We start from the raw sequence: 18677 nt of genomic DNA, 5'->3' as shown, positions 1-18677 counted from the left end.
AATGAAAGAGAGTCCATGAGAAAACTCCAGCGTTTCATTTGAGTGAAAGAGAGGCTACAATTTGTGTGATAAATACAACATTACCCGAAGAGTATAAAGAGTTCCAAGATGTGTTTAGTGAAGTGGAAGCAGAAAGGCTTCCACCACATAGAGAATTTGATTGCAAAATTGAATTGGAACTGGGCTCCAATCTCCCATGCAGCAGAATCTTTGCTGTGACGGAGCGAGAAGATGAACATCTGAAGGAATATTTACAAAAGTATCTGGCAAATGGATTCATTAAACCGTCCCAATCCCCAGTCTCTTCACCACTGTTTTTTATTCCGAAGAAGAGTGGAGAGTCAAGACCATGCATAGATTATAGGGCAATCAATCGGATAACAACCAAGAATCGATACCCTTTGCCTGTGATATCAGTATTGTTAGATCAGGTGAAAGGCGAACAAGTTTATACAAAATTGGATTTGCGAGGGGCTTACCACCTAGTCAGAATTTGTGAAGGGGATGAATGGAAGACGGCATTTAGAACTAAGAATGGGCTTTTCGAATTCCAAGTAATGCCCTAGGGTTTATGCAATGCCCCAGCCGCCTTTCAGCATTTTATTAACGATGTTTTGAAAGAATTCATTGATCAGAATGCAATAGTATCTATTGATGACATTCTAATATACTCAGACTCGGTGGAAGAGCATGAAGTACATGTTAAGAAGGTCCTTACAAAATTGCGGGAAAACTGTCTATTTGTAAGATTAGAGAAATGAGAATTTAATGCCTCTACTGTGGAGTTTCTGGGTTTCGTGCTTTCGCCAAACGGAATAACCATGGATGAAAATAAGATCAATGCAGTGATTGAATGGGAATCTCCAAAATCGGTGAAAGAAATTTAAAGTTTCATAGGTTTTGCTAATTTCTATAGGAGATTTATTCAACATTTCTCTCAAAAGTTGATTCCTTCGACCAGATTGCTTAAGAAAGGAGTCAGTTTTGAATGGACAACAGAAGCAGAAGAAGCATTCCCCCAACTGAAGAAAGATTTTACTTCCGCACCAATATTACTTGATCCAGATCAATCGGAGCCCTTCTTTGTGGAAACCAATGCTTCCAATCTAGCTTTGGGAGGAGTGTTGTCTCAGAGACACAAGACTACAGGACAACTGCATCCGGTGGCCTTCCATTCGAGAAAATTAACTGCAGCGGAGGTCAACTACACTATAACGGAGAAAGAGTTATTGGCCATTAAAGATGCATTCAAAGAATAGAGACACTATTTGATGGGTGCTAGACATGCGATCACAGTCTATACTGGGAGTCTGCCGCTTCGGTTTTCCCCTAGCGGCGATCTCACATGTGGTCACATATTGCCATACATCCTTAATCATGTCTGGCCACCAAAAATGTTGTCTCACCAAATCTTCAGTCTTTGAGATCCCTTTATGTCCAGCCAAAATGCTATCATGACTTTCCTTCAAGGCCTTTTGCTGCATTTCTATTGTGGGCAAATAGAGAGCTCCATTGTGATATGGTAAACCTTCTCGAATTTCTCTTCTAGAATCTTCCTTCACCCAATCTTCCATATCCTCCAAGGTCATTCATTTCTGATTTCTTCATTCCAGAAACTCTTGCAACACTGCTCCAATCATGTTTCCTGCAGGTATTATTGTCTGGTCCTTGACCTCTTCCATCACACCTTCGGTTCCCAATCTAAACAAGGCATCAGCCTTACAGTTTTGAGAACCAGGTCGATAAGTTGTGATGAAATCATATTCAGCGAAATACAAAGACCATCGCAATAGTCATGGTGTCAAGTTTCTAGCTGACTTAAAACATTTCAGGTTTCTATGTTGAGATAGAAGGAAGCAGCGTTAAGAGAAGCTGAAGCAGAGTGAAGAAATCGAGCACAGTGTGGTAGTCACTTCTGTGTCCCATCCCCTTCCCCCCCTAGGGTTCCATTGGCATACTTGCTGTCATAGTCACGTTGCTAGTGGAATCTGGGGAGGGCATTGGGAACTTGCGAAGTTCTGCTCCTATGCTGTTGAGGAGAGCACTGAACCTGACAAATTTACGAAGTAGATAGTCGACCTCCTGACACCAGTTAAATGTTGATGTTATTTTGTTACTGGTAAGTGGAGCTACCGCCAGTTTTTCAGTGGTTTTTGGCGATTTTGTTGGCGGAAGGAATCAATTGAAGAGTGGTGATACTTGCAGTTTTTACTAGGTTGAGATTGGGATGATAATTAAAAAAGATAGAAAAAAGATAGAAAAAAACAGATATGAACATTATAATTAGGAATTATCATTTAAAAAACCTTTGAAATTCACTGAAAAAACCATAGGTTTCAGGCAGGTTATAGTTAGGAATTATCATGTAAAAAACTTTAGAAATTCATTGAAAAAAAACATAGTTTTCAGGGGTGTTATAGTTGGCTGGACATTTCACTCGTACAAAACCATTGAAATTCCTCTGTTATAGTTAGTTGTACTAACTGTAACTCTCGCGCCCGCAATCAACTGGTGATGATGTCACATATTACATCATTCATGACATGGTCAGTGACAACACTGATGACATCAGTAGGCATTTATACCATGCCGGGAGTGGGAAGCGAACTACTGACCGCTACCATGCGTTTATACTATACCGGAAGTGAAGTACTCACGCCTACTGGTGTGAAGACTCAGGGATCCAACAGAGCTGATTGGTGTAAAGTGATGGGCTCTGGGCACTGTAGCATACTGATCGCTGTAGTATATCTGTGCAAGTAGTGTTAGTATGCCTTTATACTAATTCTGTAGTTATACAGTAACCAATGCATCATGGCCTTAGGGAGCACCACATCACAGGTGCAGCTCATACAATGTCCCGCGGTGTGCATCCGTGGGACATTTATGTTTGCTTTTACAGGGCGGGAGCATGGCTTCCACCCTGTGATAGCAAATCCTTGTTTGGCTCGTTGAAGCGAGAGGAGGAAACCCTTGTATCGCTTCAATAAAGTGGATCCGCTGGTAAAAATGAGGAAAAGAAATGAAGCGGGGTCTCACCTGTTCATTTAAATGAACCCCCTGCTGGGTAATGTTCCGGGGCCAATCCTATTATTATATTGGGGGGGTCTGTGCAGGACGGGGGACCTTAATCTCACATGTAAATTAGGCCAGAGAGGGCACAGAGACGTTTCGCAGCCTAGGGGATCACCACCTCCCCGGGAATTGCTTACTAATTGTTCGGGGGGCTTCAAGGCCAACTAAAGTCCGGGGATCGCCACCCTCCCGGGCTCTACTTAAATATGCTGGGTGGGCCTCGCCAGTCCGTAAAGTGATACAAGCATAGAACCCTTGCAGTTGTAGAATTCCGAAGGCTTCATTTATGTAAAAGGCAGTTGGTTTATATTTGGTAGGTGCACCACAAAATACAAATGTTTTCCCTCATAACCTCCTATAAACAGACGATTTTCACAATAAACTACAGACAAATGTTAGAAAAAGAAGACGTATACACTCATTTAGGTTTCGGTAAAAAAAAATAACCGTTATTAAAACAACACAAATAAATGGAAACGCAACTTTATTCGAAGAAACAACAGTATAACATGAAATAAGTGTCTGGGACTTCTCCGGAAGCAGTGTACAAAACCTGCAAGACAAAAATGAAACATAAGAATGTGTGCTATGTCCAAGAGAAAAAGAAAGGTTGTCAGAATGAAAGGAAGATAGTGAGAATGGGACAGAGAGGGAGTGGGTGAAAGGGAGGAGTGGCGGGAGAGTCAAAAGAACAGAGGGACCCTCATTGTTTACCTCCCGTCACCTGTGTGTCTAGGATGCTGGGGTCTGCGGTAAAGAGTGCCGTCCAGCACGTCCTTAAAATGAAACAGGTATGAATGAGGTCAGAGATTACATTATTACCTACAGGATCACCTGTGCACCCAGGCTGCTGCACCCCAGCCCCTTCCCCCACACTGTGCTCAAATGTAGTTCCTGCGCACTGAGGCTTCACTGCTCACCTGCCACCATCGGTGTGTACAACAACGTGCCGGTGCAAGCTCCGACTCCGGGGTGCCTCTGTAAGGTGGCACAGCAGGTCTCTGGTTGGAGACAGTGTCTTGATACCACGATGGAAGGTGTCAGAAAGCCCAGGGCATCTTCACAGGGTGAGCACCTGCTCCGCCCATTTCAGTGCAACGAATTCAGTGTCTGAAAAGGGAGAAAAAATATAATGTTGGAAACGTCTGAAGGTAAATGAAGGTTTATTTGAAGCTTAATAGAGAACACCAGTTGAGTGCATCCTTCCTACTTGAAGTACGATCTACCAACTTTTAGTGGTAATCGTGGTTCAATGAGGAGTTGGAGTACATGAGAATACACAAGGTTAAATAATATGTTATGCCAACGTTTACATACAAAGGAACAGAGCGCATGCTAGAAGCATAATGTGCATGTGTAATGCAGTGGCGCAAGTCTGTGTGCATGTACACTTAGTAATCAGCTCACTACAGTGCCCTAAAAGGCAACGCCACGTGTCTGTATGGCAGCTCTGCCCGTTGGCTCAGGCCTACAGTACGGTACAGCAGGTCCTTAAAATGAGAGAAAGATGTGACTGAATGAGGTCAGAGATCACATCATTACGGAGGGCAGCATCGCTTGTTCGCACCTGAGCACCCAGGCTGATGCACCCAACCCCTCCCGCAGCACTGCGCTCATCACTTGTCTGTATGGCAGCGCTGTTCGCTGGCTCAGGCCTACAGTACGGTCCAGCTGAAGTACTATAAAAATAACAAAAAGGGCTATACCTACCAATAGCCCCAATCCCATTACCAAATAATCAATTGGTTGGCAGTGAAGAATAGTTCAATCATTTATTAAACAAAATACTCTATAGAGGAGCCTCTCCAACCCTCACCCATCAGGTGCGCGGAGAAGACTGTTGGCTCGTATTCAAACATGAGGTTATATACTTTTCGGTTCAACACATATAATCACAGTAAAAAGAAAAACACCAGTTGGCCCTCGAGCTCCAGGGAAGGACCATATACGGCACACATGATTAGTTCAAAGCTTAACTATTTGCTACTGGGAAGGTCAGGAGGGGTGACTCCCTTTCGTCTTGGTGCCCGGGAGTGTAGGCACGGCGCCTCCATGAATGCGCTTATCGCACCCAAAGCCAGATGCGACCTTGAGTCTCAGGACAGTCGAGTAGACAGCCTACGTTCAGCTGCTCCCAGTAATTCAGATGAACTGGGGCTTGACAACTTCCGGAGACTAACATGTGATCACAGCCCGTGTTCGAGCATAGGTTCGGAAAATGGCGTCTGTATGGTTCTCGGCCTACTCTGTTAGCAATAGATACGCAAGGAGCGAATAAACGTTTTCCGCCCTGCAAGCGCGTATAGATATATAGATATATTTTTTTAAGCAAAAGAGGGTACGTATAGATGCATCATGCTGACATAATATAGGTCCGATACTCCTTATGCATGGGAAATCTAATTTTTATCCCACAGAACAGCCCTTTTAGCATGATATAGCTTGCTAAAACAGCTCAATCTTCAAATATTCCCTCATCAATCAGCATTAAATTGTAGTGTAGTTCCTATCATCCCAATAGGCTCTGTGCATTGGAATAATATCTTCAATAGTATAGACGTAGGACAGAGGTTAACTAGGTCTTCAACTGTCGATATTAGACTTAAAGTTTAGTGTTTGCCAGCTAGCTCAGAGTTCACTAGAAACTTTCTCGAATAGACAAGGAGGAGTTTAACCTCCCTGGATAGACAAGAAGGGATTTAGTTTCTGACAACCATAGAACATGACAACTTTGCTCTCCCCTAATCAAGAGTGTATCTCTAGAGTCGTGTGAAAACAAAAGACAACTTATTTTACTCTGTCAGTTCAGTGCATTCTTAGTTTCACCAGATTGTAGAGAAAAAGAAGAGACGGGCGTGTTCAATAAAAGATGTTATTTATTGATCAGTCTCTTTTCTCATACAAGAGAAATGAATCGCTATTATTGCAATACTTATTGTTAAGTAAAGTGCATACAGTAATAACAGAATTATAAAATAATACTGTAAAAGCATTGATATGGTTTCTTAGCCATATGATACTTAAGATGGATAAAATAGATACATACATATATACATTGACTAATCGTACTCAACTGGTGCTTCTAACTACGCCTACCCCAATGTACCTGACCTAAGCCTAATACGTGGGCGGGAGTAGATAAGTAGCAGTTTAAGTTAAGTTTGCTGTGCCAAGGGTCTGCTTCAAGAATTCTCTACAAAGGATGATTCAGTTCAGTACCTGGGATTTAGAAGGCTGGAGGGCTGGTATCTTTATCTCAGGTCTTGATATTCCAGCTGCCTGCGAGGGCGGCTTGGAAGCGCCGGAGCTGGATTTCTCGGCAGGAGAAAAGGCAGCGTCTCTCTCTCTCAGCGCGTCAGAAAACAGGGGCAGCGTCTGTGGGCTTCGCTGTCAGCTGGGCTCCTCGGCAAGTCTCGCTGCTCCAATCTTGTCACCACCTCGTGTGTTTGCTTAAGGCAATGTCGGTATTATTTATACCTGAAAGGTGCCGGGATTGACGTAAGGATGGACATAAATACGTCAATAAGGATGTCATACGAACTGGTCGTTCGCACATTCTTTACTGAAGTTCTCGGCTAAATCAAAACAATGGCTGTGGGGATTTCCCAGGTCGTGGTAGGTTTGATTTGTTTTGAGAACACCGTATGCCTATTAGGGGGCTGGAGAAATAGTGCTTGCCTAATGAGATGGCATGCGCTATGACCTAATCAGATAACGGGCTTCTGTGCCGTTGTGTGGGTAATCAGATAACGGGTTTCTGTGCAGTTGAATGGCTGCTAGTTAATTATTAACCAGACAAGGGTCAGAAATAGGGGGATCGATACAGTACCCATAGTAAATACACCACACCCACTCCACGTAATCTATGTCCATATTTACAAGTCTAGGCATAGTAAACAAAACTAGTAGTGCATGTGTATACCGAACCACCCCAAAATACAATCATTTGCATATTGAAATTTGGAAATGCAAAATACACGAAAAGATGAGTATAGTTACTATATGCACTTCAAGCAGTATAATAATGCTAAATCTAAACGCATATTTTGAAATCAGCATGAACGAAATGCGGAAATTACACATGAAATGGCTCTTACTACAGAAGAAAAGGTCGAGACCATCTCATCACAAAAATCATAAATACTTGTGAACATGCTAGAGGGTAGCTAATGTCTCTAGAGTAGCTAAATATAGAAATGTTGTTCTCTAAGAATAGTTTTACTTTAAGCAGAAGATAAGTGTCCCAAAAAATCGTAAATATTTTTGGAAATGGAAGGGGAGAAAAAAATTGTCTCGCTCTCCGAAAAAACTGGTGAGAAAATTTCTTATTGCTTTATTATCAAAGTTGAAGGCCAAATTCAGGGTGTAGGGAACGCCGTGTGCTAGTTTGCTCAAAGTCATTCTTTCTGCTCTGGTGAAAACATCATATTGTTGAGACTTTCGAAAAAACTGTCAACTGCTTCTTGCGAGAGTTCCACTAACTCGGAAATTTTTTGTAACATGCATTCATGAGCATGATTGCCTTCATTGATGTTTCGATCAGCATAGCTGACAGAAGGTCGTACCTGATCGATGCTGCTTTCATCTTGTACTTCACAACTCTTCAATCGTAGTGGTGAAGTCTCCACGAATGCCGTCATCAGGATTGGTAGCCGCTGGGGACAGCACAATGCATGAGCCGTTACCGGACCCAACAAAGTCTCTGCGTCCATTGGCATATCCGATTGTAGTGTCAGACAGGTGTCCAACACGCATTCTTCGACGCATAGCAAGCACCTTAATACAGGCATAACACAACTTTGCCACATCGGTCTGAATGAAAGAAACCAAGTCATGTTCAAATCTCGTAGCCGTGCTAGTCCAAGGACTTTAGTTATGCGGTCCCGGTAGCCAATAGCTCGGATTGTTTCTTCCATTATCGCTGGTGTCTTGTCTGTGACGTGGTTTGCCATAGCGAAGTAACAGGATCAAAAATAGGATGCCTGCCACTAGTCCCAAAAGGAGAGGAAGTCCGCCAAAGATGGAATGGACAAAATCAGGAAAAATACCCAGGATGGCTTTGAATGGGGTTAAAGCTCCCGAAAACACTGTCTTAAATACACTCGCGATTCCGCTTGTATCAGAAATATTTAAGATTTCGCTCAGTATTTCTGCGAAATGTATGGGGGAATTGGTTGATAACAGTGAATGAATCTCAGCAGTTGTCCTTGCAACTTGGAGATCATACGTTTCTTTTGATGACGTTAACATGGTTGGCGTCTGTAGGAGCACTATCTTCATTCTGCTTAAAGTATCAATTCGAATAGAAGACATTTTCAAACTGGGCCACAACCTTGCCTCCCTGTTTCGGGCATCGCTCGGGAACAATACTCGTTCACAGCACATGACCTTCGTAGTCACGGTTATGAGATAAGGTTTTCCGGGCAGCAGACTGCAACATCTGCGATCTACAATTAGAATGTAACTCCCGTTCGAGAGTCTCTTAAAGAATGGTTCTATTTGTGTTGCAGGTGTGCCTAGCTGGTGACATGAAAGGTTATTTGAGTTCCCTTCACATGCTCCATGCAAACTAATACCCTGACACAGAAGTGTACCGCTTAGTGACCTTTCACAATTATTGCCACTAAGGAACACACTTTGTCCTTTATTACTAACACATGCGTGTGTATAGGGTAAGTTCCATGTTGACTTAATGTATCCTTTACCCAACCTTTCATACTGGCCTGCCTGTATATATTTTTGGCAGTATTGAAACTGGAAAGTTGTTATCGGAATATTTATTATCCCATGTATTATCCATTCAATGACAGGTCGTTCTGACATTGTCAATGGTAATCTCTCAAGTTTTTCAATGCTCAGAATTGTATAGTCAACACCCTTCTGTGCCAAACTGATTTGTTTATCAGTAAGGTTAAAGATATTAAATAGTGACGTTGTGTTGATTAAATGCCAAGGCACATAGCCTGAACGCAGATTTTGTAACGTCCAGCCAAGTTGTACAATAGAACGCAATTGGGACTGACCGTGTTGTAACATCAGTAAGTCTTGCGATATTATATCGATTGCTGAAGACACAATACTGTCCAGTCAATATATTCTGGAGGACAGAGTCATTAACCCATTGTCCACAACAGAAAGTGATTTTTCCAAATTAATACGGTCAATTTCCCGTATTTTTTCTGCTGTCTCAATTTGAGTTACTTTCCAAACTTCATTGTAAGCTGCATATATAGAGGCCGCTATGAAACGTTTTTGACGCTGTTTGCGTGGTCCCATAATGAAATCACGCAAGTCAGCACCCTCTTGAAGTAAAGTTAGGTGTTGCTTAATTTCTGCCAGTGTGGATGTTTGTAGCCATTGAAGGCAGAGCTTGCCCACACTGTAAGTAGTTACTATCCCTGGATGTTGTCTTTGGGAATATCTAGGGTCTGGCCTGGTCAATTTGAACCCCTGTATTTTGTTCAGGAATCTGTCTTGACAGTTATTTGTGTCTGTGGGCCAGATCAACCATTGTTTCCAATCAGGATGTGTTCTGTTTTGGTTTAAAATATGGTTCACGTCTATCTCAACATCTATAGAGCTATTACTGTTCGTTGTTGGCTTTGGAATAGACGGTTTGTTTAAGTCTTTGATTTTGGCTAAGCCAAGACAGGTAGTTTGTTGAATGGTGTCATTCAAAAATATAATTTGTTCTGGGAGCATGCAGGCTCTGAACAATGATTCTATACCTTGTACTTGCCAATCTTTTGTACCCAAACAGTTTTTGTTTCAATGTTCCTGTTCCAGAAATCAAAACCAAATGTATTCATTTGCTCAAAAAACGAATCTGAATATATCAATGTTGTGTTTGTAAGCATGGTCTTCATACCTGTCTTATTTGACAATTTGAAATAAAATGTTTCTGCATTACTTGTGTTAAACCCTGAAAAGTATGAATATTTATCAAAAAATGTTTTGGAACTACCCTTTGGTGGAGTAGCACAATGTTCCCATTGGTTATAATTTAAAACATTTCTAGGTTGTGCAGATTTATGGAGATAATGGTTACCATAGTGGTTATAGCAGAACATTTGATCATAATTAGACGAACCCTGCAAATAATCATGTTCTGTAAATTTAGCAGAGATTACTAGGTCAGACATCATATCATTAATACTTTCAAAGTCCCAATCATCAGCAAATGTGCTTGGTTTTACAAAGTCACTTAACGAGATCTTAAATTGGTGTGGATACTTCAGGATTTCAACCGGGCCATAGATTTCATAATCAGTATTGTCCCATGCTACACCGCCTGGTATAGGGTTGGCTGTGAAGTTCACTGAAGAAAGTTCTCTTTTCTTGACGTGTGAAGATGTGTGTGGTTTAAGGACCAAGTTGATTTTCTGGCTTGCTGTGCCCATTTTAGCATATTTTCCCTCAATGAAATGTCCCAAGCATAGTACCATGATGAGCCAAAGTATGAGGATAAATGCACCTAATGTCACCCAAATTTCAATCCATGGAGAAGTCAGATAGGTTTCTTTTAGTTGATGAAAGAGTTCCTTTGCTTTGACTTTAAAAGTTTTTGTTGATGGCTGTACTTCTGGTTCGCTTTGTTCTTCTGAAGAATCATCGAAATTGATGAAGTAGCCGGATGCTGTTCTGTTAATTGTTCCAATTGCTTCTGGATTACTTTTTACTTTTGGCTTTTGTTTTGTTTCATTAGAAAGGTCTGTAGTTACATCATCATAGGTTGTTGTTTCTTGATGAAAAGCTGTAGGGGAGGTTCAAGTTCCATTGCTTTGTTGCAAAGTCCTTGTTGTTTCACTGTAGATTTTCCAAATGTGATCAGTCTTTCAGTTTGAACCTCTGTTGATGTAGCAAACTTTGGTGTTCTGCTACTTCTTGGGAGTCCACTTGGCCTACTGTTTGTTATCGGCCACATGATTGTGGTTTAACCAGGTCGATGGATATGACTCGGTTCTCCTTTTTACCAGCAAGGGGCGGTAGTACTACTGATCTTGTCCCGTTGATAGACAAGACAGGAACTGCTTTTCTGTAAGAAGGCCCAAATTCCTTCTTTACCGCGATCTTTTCTCTGACCAGATCCCCGACTTTTGGAATCCAGACAGGCCTTGCTGGGGCAGGTGGTTTTTCTTCAGTGGTTGTTGGCTGCTGTTTCAACTTTATGTTGCTCAGGTCTTTTCTTGTTTCATTTAAGTCCTGTAAAATAGCCAAGCGATCTTTGATATCAAAGCATTTTTCTTTAACCACTGAAGTCTGACTATCTAAGTCCTGGATTAACATTCTAGTCCCAAACAATAGTTCGTACGGACTGAGTCCTTTCAGAGAATTTCTTGGCAGGTTATTTAGACTACGTTGGACACTTATTAGATGTTTCACCCACCCAGCTCCTGAACCTAATACCTTTGCTGTTATAGATTGCTTTATGCCTTGGTTTTTTCTTTACACCATCCCGTTTCCCTCAGGAAGGAAGTGAGAAGAGTCCCGCAATGCAATGTTCATTCTGGCCAGGCACCCCCCATAAGCTGTTTTAGAGCTAAAGGAAAGATTTTGGTCAGAACGTAACATGCTTCTAGCGTATATACCATTTTAGACTCGCAAATCTTTGTATAACAGTTCCGACGTCAGCCGAGAGTTGGGGTCTACATTATAAGTGAAAATTGCCTTTACATGTTAATGTGACGCATTATTCATACTGAGTTTTTTTTTTTTTTGATTTGATACATTCTGGAGTGAAACGCCATAGTAATAAACCGTTTCTCTCGCCACTGCGATCTCTATTGCAGTCTGGGCAGTTTTTTACAAAAATGTGATGATGCAGGCTCATGCCTGGCCACCAGTACACTGATTGTAATTCTTCCAGAGAATCTTTTAGCTTAAGGTGTCTGAGACCCTCACCCATATGTGCGTCTGCTATTAACAAGCCTCTCCTGTCCGTGTTTGGAATTACTCTATCCCCCACTCCAGGGATTCGAGCAAAAGGGACTGAGTTTTCATCGATTATGTATGTATAATTGAGTGGGTAATTGATCGGTAGCGCTGAGCAGTCGCCTTTTGATGACGTTTTTACTGCCAGCAAAGTGTCACCGTCAATGTATTTTACTGCACGCTTTTTTGTAGCTACGGAAGCCGATTTAGTTGCTACCGCTGTGGCTGTCTCAGCCAATGAATTCCCTGCAGCGTGAACGCCATCACGCTGATGACTCAGTGAATGTATCACGTGAGTTTTTGGTAGTTCTTTCTGTAAATGAACTACTTGTTCCCAAAGCACTTTTTGCTTTATTGTTGCACCTGTGTCATCTTTGTAACCGTTTTGAATCCATTTCTGTAAATCGTTATTGTATGATTTGACGCAGTAATACGAATCGCACACTATAAGTGTCGGGAATTCGCGATCGGCATTATCTAGCGCCATTTTTAACGCTATTATTTCAGTTTGTTGTTCTGAATTATTTTCTACTGAGTGTGTTTTTGTAAGTAGAGGTCTTAATTTACCTCCGCGCCACACTTCTTTTACAATTTCGCATGTGGCATTGTAAGCCAGCTCTCCCCAAACTGAGGGTTGAGCATGTCCGTCTGTATATATTATACAGGCGTACTGTCGTAAAGGCAGAATGTCGATTGGCAGAGGGTATTCTCTCTCATATTCTAGATATTTTAATTCTTTCATTTCCTGGTCAAAATAGTATTTTACTTTGTCTGTAGCAACAGAATTTACCCATTGTATCCATTCTGGATTCAGTGCCGTTGTCGGTAAATTACATGGTGTTGTTAATGCCTCAAAAGCTGATTCTGATGTTCTGACTGTAACCTGTCTATCGTCTGCTTGGTATTTTTCTTTTGCTACAGCTGTTTGAACCGCATGAACAATGTTTTCCTTGATGCTGAACCTTTTTTCAGCTTCTGTGTACAAATGTGATTTGTATGCTATTGGTACCTTCTCTCCCTCATTAGAGGTCTGGTATGTGAATCCGCATCTTCCTGGGATGACTCGAATCACAAGGTTGCATGTGTTGTCACGTGTTTGTAATTTTGTTTTAACTAACATATCTGTTTGTAAAGATCTCAAAATTTCTGTGTGTTTTTGAGTCCAATTGATTCTTTTAAAATCTGGTTTTATAAGATCATAGAGAGGTTTAACTCTCTCTGCATAATTTATAATGTAAGTTCTTCCGAAATTTAGGAAACCTAGAATTGATTGTAAGTTTTTTAGTGTTCTAGGTGCTTGGATTACAGCACATTTCTCTAGGAAATTGTCAGCCAGGCTTTTGCCTTCACTCGATAGTTCATATCCTAAAAACAGGACAGTTAGATGGGCAATTCTTGACTTTTTAAAGTTGAATTTGTAACCCTCTGCTGCAAACCCAAGTATTATGGTGTTCACTCTCTTCAAGTGAGTATCCAAGTCATCATCTGTTAGATAGATGTCATCGACATAAGATAATGCCTCATCATCATATATTTGTAGTAACTCTGTTACTCTTGCTGAGAATAATCCTGGGCTGTTCTTAAACCCCTGGGGCAAACGACAAAAAAAAATTTGCGCGCCATTTATTGAGAACGCGGTCAAATATCTGCTCTCTGGTGCTATATTTTGACAGAAGAATCCATTAGAGATGTCTAATGTTGTTTTGTATTTTTTGCGCACTATGTTATTCATTAGTGCAGCACTATGCGAGTTTTGTACTGCAAAGGTTTTGCAACATGAGTTAAGGTGTATGTAGTCCAAAACAAGACGATATGAATTGTCTGGTTTGGAGACAGGAAACAAAGGATTATTCATTTGTGAGGTGCAAGTTTCAATCACCCCCTGGTATTCAAGTTGATCTAGGATCTCTTTTACCCATTTTTTAGCTTCTTGCTTTATTGGGTACTGCCTCTGAGCAGTAGGTTGTGATTTTAACTGGATTTTGTGAGGAGGAGAGTCCTCATCCAATCCCACATGGTTTTTATATAATGCAGGAGCTTGGACTACTGCCCACTTTCTTGCAAGTGTATATTTTTTATGAATTGGAATATTATTTGAGAAGGCAGGCATAATTATTTCTTCTATTGGGAGTTGGTTGTGACACTATCGCAACCATACCATGCGCACAGCCAGTGACGTTATTTCCCCCTTTACAAAAATATTCTTCTATTTAAAACTTAGTACTTAATTCTCATGTTTATTCTGAGATCTTATTACACATAAATTTCTTCAAATTATATATTGATACTTTCACTTTGTTTAAACATAATGTGTTTCATTACACATAATACGTGTTTTCAAGAGAATTTTTTAACAATTATCATAGTACATTCATAACAATTAATCGACGATTGCTGATGAAGTTGGCCCGATGCATTTCGGGACCAGCGTCCCTTCTTCGGGGGCCTCTGTGAAAGAAATAATATGCCTTTTACTGTCTGTTTGCTATTTACATTTTTGCCACTACTCAATATTGAGCACCACGCTCCTTTCTTGCCATCAGTTCCTATGTTTAAACACATTAAATCTAACAATACGAAAAGACACATGTTCGGGTTACGATGAATTAATTATGCGGAATGCACACATTAACAGAATGATGAAATTTGATCATGCATGTTGATTATTTGATATCTATTTGTTTTAACAATGCATACAGTATTGTTAATAAAGCAGTTTCTCACATAGTTAACAAAGCTCACTCACGTGTGTGTAACAACCGTCTAACGTGGACCTCACTGTTTACATGGAAAACGCTCAGCCATGTCACTATTCTGCAATGAATGAAAAGCAATGTCCATAAGGGACTCTGTAGTATCACAATCATGGTTGGTATAAAGACCGGAGTGAAATGAAAAGTTACCTGCACTTCAATATTACACGACCGAAGTGTCTGAAAAATAATACGGGACCCATGTTAGAAACCGGTTTGGTGGAAACGATATAGCGCAATGTTATCTAGTGCAGGGATATATTTGATGCACAGTCCGTTTTCGCTTTTCGTTATACTCTATCATCGCGTTAATTTAAATAAACCGGGGATTCACGTCACTTTGACCGTGAGGCGCGGCTGAGCAGGATTTCTTACGAAAGCGTTTCATTCAACGACGGGTAAGCACGCTTTGTCCCTGCACTAGATAAGATTGCGCTATATCGTTTCCACCAAACCGGTTTCTAACATGGGTCCCGTATTATTTTTTCAGACACTTCGGTCGTGTAATATTGAAGTGCAGGTAACTTTTCATTTCACTCCGGTCTTTATACCAACCATGATTGTGATACTACAGAGTCCCTTATGGACATTGCTTTTCATTCATTGCAGAATAGTGACATGGCTGAGCGTTTTCCACGTAAACAGTGAGGTCCACGTTAGACGGTTGTTACACACACGTGAGTGAGCTTTGTTAACTATGTGAGAAACTGCTTTATTAACAATACTGTATGCATTGTTAAAACAAATAGATATCAAATAATCAACATGCATGATCAAATTTCATCATTCTGTTAATGTGTGCATTCCGCATAATTAATTCATCGTAACCCGAACATGTGTCTTTTCGTATTGTTAGATTTAATGTGTTTAAACATAGGAACTGATGGCAAGAAAGGAGCGTGGTGCTCAATATTGAGTAGTGGCAAAAATGTAAATAGCAAACAGACAGTAAAAGGCATATTATTTCTTTCACAGAGGCCCCCAAAGAAGGGACGCTGGTCCCGAAATGCATCGGGCCAACTTAATCAGCAATCGTCGATTAATTGTTATGAATGTACTATGATAATTGTTAAAAAATTCTCTTGAAAACACGTATTATGTGTAATGAAACACATTATGTTTAAACAAAGTGAAAGTATCAATATATAATTTGAAGAAATTTATGTGTAATAAGATCTCAGAATAAACATGAGAATTAAGTACTAAGTTTTAAATAGAAGAATATTTTTGTAAAGGGGGAAATAACGTCACTGGCTGTGCGCATGGTATGGTTGCGATAGTGTCACAACCAACTCCCAATAGTTTTGACAGGCTCAGGGTTAGGCAGCCCAGAGTTACCAAGCAGCACGCAAAAGAAGGACAATAACTTTAACGAATATCGTAAACTTTAACTAAACACTAGAAAACAGGTGTGCTCAAGACCCAACCCACAATTTTGAATCTCATAATTATTTCTTCGCCATGAGGGCACTCCCTGACAAACTCTGGTGGCCAGTCTCTTTCAGCTAGAAGGATATCATAGCCCTTGGAGAGATTATCCCAAAAGAGACCCCTTATTTTCCTAGTCTTATCCCCCTCTATACGCAATGTTATTTCATATATTTTATGAGGTTTGTTAACTCTGGTATCTGCAGTTTCCACCTGAATGTATTCATTCGTGTCCACTGTCTCCAGATGATTCATAAGGATCTTGCGAGCTATGCTCACTTCTGCTGCGCTGTCTAGCATTGTCTGAGCCCATTCTCCGTTTTTCAGCTGTGTCCTCAGTATTCTCGGCATGGTTGATTACTTTAATACTGGCTACCTTCTTTTTTGGAAACTGTAATTTTTTATTTTGATGAGCAGGTTCCTTGTCTTTGGACTTGACGTGCTCTTCCCTGTGTTCTGATCGTCCTCTTCTTTCCGATTTCTGCGAGGAAGTCTGAAAAGATTGAGAGGGACGTGTATCAATATCTTGATATCTATCAGGTTTCTTCAGATTATCCCTATTTCTAAGGTTGTATTTTTTCTCAGAGGGCTCCCTCTGGGGAGACTTGTGTCCTTGGTCCGGAGATCTTTCTCTCCGCCGAGGAGACCTTCCTCTGGACTGGAATCTTTTTTCTTTAGGAGTGGATTGTTTATTTCCATCCCAGCTCTTTTTTGAAGTGTTTAGATTATTCTTAATAAATATTTTTTCAGGTTTTTCAATAAGTTGGGGTTTCACCGGTTTTCCACCCAAACTATCTCTTCCTAGTTCTTCATAGGATTTTTCTATGATTCTGACAATCTCGAATGGTTGGTCTGCTATATCTGTCTCTTTTAACCTCTGGCGGATCGCCACATTTGCTGCTTCTCCCTTTATATTGGCTAATAATATTGCCGAGACCTGCTTGAAGTCTTTTAATAATTTCATACCAAGAGTTAAAGCAGGTTCTGGACCGTATTCATCTTGAATTTGTTTTAGCACATCTGGTATTACTGACATGGATGGAACACCATGTGTTTTTGTGTAAATGGAAGCAAAGACTGTACCCCAAGTGTCACAGTCCTCCACATGTGGTGCGATTCCCATTGGAAGACAGATAGTCAGAATCCTGTGTTTCTCAACCGGGGTGGTATCTGGAAATACCACCTCTATTTGAGTGATTTTTTGTGCTAACCAGAATGGAATTTGTTCCCTTTTTGTGGGTACTTTACCAAGACAGGACTGTATGTTCTGTGGTGTAATTTTATTTGTGTTCCCCTGGTGAGGGATCAGCTGTGGAATTTTAATAGCTGGTTGGACTGTTGAAGTCCGCATTACATATTGGACTAATTGTCTGTGTATTTTAATTAGTTGTTTTAGCTGTGCTAAAAGATCTGGTGCAGACATTTCTTCAATGTCTGGATGTGGTGTGTATCCGGATAGGACCGGCCACTTTGCTCCTGGTCTACCTAGTGGACCGAGCCTGGCGATGTGATTGTTATGTTTTAGGGCGCCATTAAACCAGAGCAGGTGCTCTTGGTATTTGAGTGGTATTTCCACCTCCTCGAAAGGAGTGTACTCATTAGGAGGTTCCTCTATTTTGTAATAGTGGAAGTCCTTTGTTACAGCGTTTGCTGCTGGAAAGTTTATCCATGAATAGAATACCTCTGTCTGCCGATATTCGTGTGCCTCAATTACGAATATGACTGTACCACCTCTCGGTGTCAGCCCATTTTCTATAAGTTTTAAAGTTATAGATTTCCTTATGTTGACCGGGATGAGTATTGCATCCGGGTCAGTTTGCAGCAGAGTATTGTCAGCTGCTTTGAGTTCAGCTGCTATTCTAGCTGTCTCCCTTTCTTCTTCATTTTCTGACATTCTACTGTCAAGAAGATTTTGTTTATTTGCAGATCAGGTTTCTATGGAAACAAAGATTAGATGCACAATATTTTGGAACAGTGTATCCTTCAACGTTGAATAAACCAAGAACCATACATAGGAGTCTCCTCCTACTAAGTTTGGCGGATTTAACCTTTCACCCACTCCAGACGTCTTTGGAGTATGATGGGGAAAAAGGGGTCTGTGTGAAAAAGCACGACTGAGTTACTCTAATGTCTTACGTTAGATTTATCGCCTATCCAAACAGTTGGGCGCCATGTAGTGTAGTTCCTATCATCCCAATAGGCTCTGCGCATTGGAATAATATCTTCAATAGTATAGACGTAGGACAGAGGTTAACTAGGTCTTCTACTGTCGATATTAGACTTAAAGTTTAGTGTTTGCCAGCTAGCTCAGAGTTCACTAGAAACTTTCTCGAATAGACAAGGAGGAGTTTAACCTCCCTGGATAGACAAGAAGGGATTTAGTTTCTGACAACCATAGAACATGACAACTTTGCTCTCCCCTAATCAAGAGTGTATCTCTAGAGTCGTGTGAAAACAAAAGACAACTTATTTTACTCAGTCAGTTCAGTG

The sequence above is a fragment of the Lissotriton helveticus genome, chromosome 11 (assembly GCF_964261635.1).
Source record: "Lissotriton helveticus chromosome 11, aLisHel1.1, whole genome shotgun sequence".
Lineage (NCBI taxonomy): Eukaryota > Metazoa > Chordata > Amphibia > Caudata > Salamandridae > Lissotriton > Lissotriton helveticus.
The sequence above is the reverse complement of the archived record's forward strand: the minus strand, read 5'-3'. Positions refer to the sequence as shown.